Genomic DNA, 4,127 nt, shown 5'->3' with positions numbered 1-4,127 from the left:
TAACACCCTTGGAGTTCTTGTTAGAGCCAAACTTCCTGAAGATATTCATGTCCGCGTACAATTTTTCCTATGAACAAAATTCTGAATTTTTAGTTCACAAAATTTTCCCAACAAAACTTCACAAAATTGATAGCAACTACTCATAGGGATACATAGAGGCCATAGCAAGCATTCAACCTGCTTAGAACACTAAGAATTCAACATGCAAGCTCATCTACAGTAGCACCAAGAGTAGCTAATTATTCAAAGTATAAACCACTAGAACAAAAACTAATTGAACAAACGGTGGAGTCACATACCAAGCAACAATCCCCTGAAACAGTTTTGGAAACGGAGCTTCAAGCAAAGAGATTGAAATCCACGGGTTTGAGCTCAAGAACACGAGAGAGAGAGCAATGGAGAATTTTTTCTGGAGGTAAGTGATGATGTGGGCTAAAGAGATAAGTGAGGGGTCCACGTGGGGACCACAACCCACCAAGGCACGCCTGGGGGTCCTGGCGCGCCCAGGGGGGTTGTGCCCACCTGGTGCACCTCCCTCTGGTATTATTTGCACTAGAAATTCAGAAATATTCAGAAAAAATTCATGTTCAATTTTCAGGGCATTCTGAGAACTTTTATTTTTGGGTCATTTTTTATTGCACGGGAAATTCAGAAAACAGACAAAACATGGCATTTTATTTTATTTAACTAATAAAAACAGGAAACAAAAGGTAGGGACAGAAGGTAGTGCTTACTAAATTCATCAACTTCATACCATTCAAAAATGATTCATTAATAAGGTTGATCAGGTCTTATTTTCAACCACTTTCGGTTAGCATGAAACCGAAGAACTTTCATAAATCATTAAGTTACCTCAATGGGGATATTCATTTCCCCTACAATAGCATTTCATATTTCTTTTTGACATTAGGTAGAGGTATTTGAAAACTTCCAATAGTGATTATCGGAGATTTTTCAATAACATTAATACCATTCACTTGGAATTGTTTCTTCGGAAAATGCACCGTATGCTCATTACCATTAATATGAAAAGTGACCTTGCTTTTGTTGCAATCAATAACAGCTATTGCAGTATTCAAGAAGGGTCTACTAAGGATAATCGACATGTTGTCGTCCTCGGGCATCTCAAGTATAACAAAGTCGGTCAAAATAGTAACATTAGCAACAACAACATGCACATCCTCACAGATACCGATAGGTATGTCAGTTGATTTATCAGCCATTTGCAATGATATTTCAGTAGGTGTGAGTTTATTGAAATCAAGTCTTTTATATAAAGAGAAAGACATAACACTAACACCAGCTCCCAAATCACATAAAGCAATTTTCACATAATTCCTTTTGATGGAGCAAGGTATAGTTGGTATACCCGGATCTCCAAGTTTTTTAGGTACTCCATCTTTAAAAGTATAGTTACCAAGCATAGTGGAGATTTCAGTTACCGGTATTTTCCTCTTATTTGTGATGATATCTTTCATATACTTTGCATAAGAAGGCATTTTTAAGATGTCAGACAAGCGAGTATGCAAAAAGACTAGCCTCAGCATTTCAGCAAATCATTCAAATTATTCATCATCTTTCCTTTTAGTTGACTTGGGTGGAAAAGGAATAGGTTTTTGAACCCATGGTTCTCTTTATTTACCGTGTTTTCTAGCAACAAAGTCTCTTTTATCATATCTTTTATTCTTAGGTTGTGGATTATCAAGATAAACAGGTGGTTCTATCTCAACATCATTATCTGGTTCCTTATCATTATTTGTTTAAGTGTATTCATGAACCTCATCATTATCTTTTTCATTATCACTAGGTGGATGTTCATTACCAGATTGAGTTTCAGCATCAGAGATAGAAATTTCATTTTCATTATCAGGAGGTTTGTCTATTTCAAGTTCACTAGAAGCATGCAAAGTCCTATCATTTTTGTTTTTCTTTTTAGAAGGACCAGGTGCACTAGTGTTATTTCTTTGCGAATCTTGTTCAATTCTTTTTGGGTGTCCCTCAGGATAAAGTGGTTCCTGAGTCATTTTACCTCCTCTAGTTGCAACTCAAACAGCAAAGTCATGTATATTATGATTCATTTCATCAAGTAATTCTCTTTGTGATTTAGCAACTTGTTCTAACTGGGTTTGAACCATAGAAGCATGTTTTCCAACACCTCTAACATCATTTGAGATTCTAAATAACAAGTCACTCAAGCGAGCAATCATATCAGAATTATATTTCAATTGTTTCATAACATTTGCATTGAAGTGGTCTTGTTTCAAGTGTAGTTTTCAAACTAATAAAGGCATTGGCTAGGATGCATATTGTGAGGATTATCATTTTCATTGAACTTCATAAGAGAATTTACCTCTACCACCTTAGGCAGTGGTGGTGTATCAAGCCCATGTATTTCTTCAATACGAGGTAAATTTTTAACATCCTCAACTTTAATACCTTTTTCCTTCATAGATTTCTTTCCCTCTTGCATATCTTCAGGACTGAGATATAATATTCCCCTCTTCTTCGGAGTGGGTTTAGGCGGTGGTTCAGGAATAGTCCAATCATCATAATTTTTCAATATGTTATTCAATAATTCTTCAGCTTGAGCAATAATTTGTTCCTAGAAAACACAACCAGCACAACTATCTAGGAGGTCCCTAGAAGCATCGGTTAGTCCATTATAGAAGATATCAAGTATTTCATTTTTCTTAAGAGGATGATCAGGTAAAGCATTAAGCAATTGGAGAAGCCTCCCCCAAGCTTGTGGGAGACTCTCTTCTTTAGTTTGAACAAAGTTAAATATTTCCTGTAAGGTAGCTTGTTTCTTATGAGCAGGAAAATATTTTCCAGAGAAGTAGTAAATCATATCCTGGGGACTACGCACACAACTAGGAGCAAGAGTATTGTGCCAAGCTTTAGCATCACCCTTTAATGAGAAAAGAAATAATTTGAGAATAAAGTAGTATCGAGTTTTCTCATCATGATTAAAAAGGGTGGCTATATCATTCAACTTAGTAAGATGTGCCACAACAGTTTCAGTTTCATAACCATGGAAAGGATCAAATTCAACCAAAGTAATTAACTCTGGGTCGACAGAGAATTCATAATCCTTATCATCAATAAAGATAGGCGAAGTAGAAAACTTAGGATCACATTTCATTCTAGCATTCAGAGATTTTTCTTTATACTTGTGTAATAATTTCTCTAGATCATCTCTATCCTTACAAGAAAAAATATCTCTAGTTGCCTCTTCACTCATAACATAGCCTTCCGGTACCTTAGGCAATTCATATCTAGGGGGCTAGCTCTAGCAAGTGTTTCAGGAGTTTCAGTTTCAAGCTCATCATCAAATTCAACAGCATCAAGTTGTATTACTCTAGCAATTTGTTCACCAAGAAATTCACCAAGTGGCACATCATCATTATCGAGCATGGTACTAGCATCATCATAAGCATCATTCATTGTAGAAGTAGCATCATCAATAACTTGCGACATATCAGAATTAATAGCATATGGTGGTGTTGCAAGTTTACTCATAACAGAAGGTGAATCTAAAGCAGAACTGGATGGTAGTTCCTTACCTCCCCTCGTCTTTGAGGGAAATATCTTAGTCTTTGGATCCTTCAGATTCTTCATGGTGATAAATTGATAATAATCCCCAAGTGACTCAACAAATATAGCTATGCTCCCCGGCAACGGCGCCAGAAAAAGGTCTTGATAACCCACAAGTATAGGGGGTCGCAACAGTTTTTGAGGCTAAGTATTTAACCCAAATTATAGATTCGACACAAGGGGAGCCAAAGAATATTTGAAGGTATTAGCATCTGAGTTGTCAATTCAACCACACCTGGAGATTAATTATCTGCAGCAAAGTGATCAGTAGCAAGCTAGTTTGATAGTTTTGATATAGTGACAGCATCAACGGTAACGGTAATAGTGATAATAGTAATTTGTAGCAAGTGTAACAGTGATGATAGCAGTAGTAACTCGGCAGAAACAATATAAGATAAATTCGTAGGCATTGGACCGGTGACTTGTTGGATGATATTCATATTGTGACAGTTATAACCTAGGGCAATACGCACTAGCTCCAGTTCGTTGATATAATGTAGGCATGTATTCCGTAAATAGTCATATGTGCTTTA

Source organism: Triticum dicoccoides, chromosome 2B (assembly GCF_002162155.2).
Source record: "Triticum dicoccoides isolate Atlit2015 ecotype Zavitan chromosome 2B, WEW_v2.0, whole genome shotgun sequence".
Lineage (NCBI taxonomy): Eukaryota > Viridiplantae > Streptophyta > Magnoliopsida > Poales > Poaceae > Triticum > Triticum dicoccoides.
Note: the sequence above shows the minus strand (reverse complement) of the source record.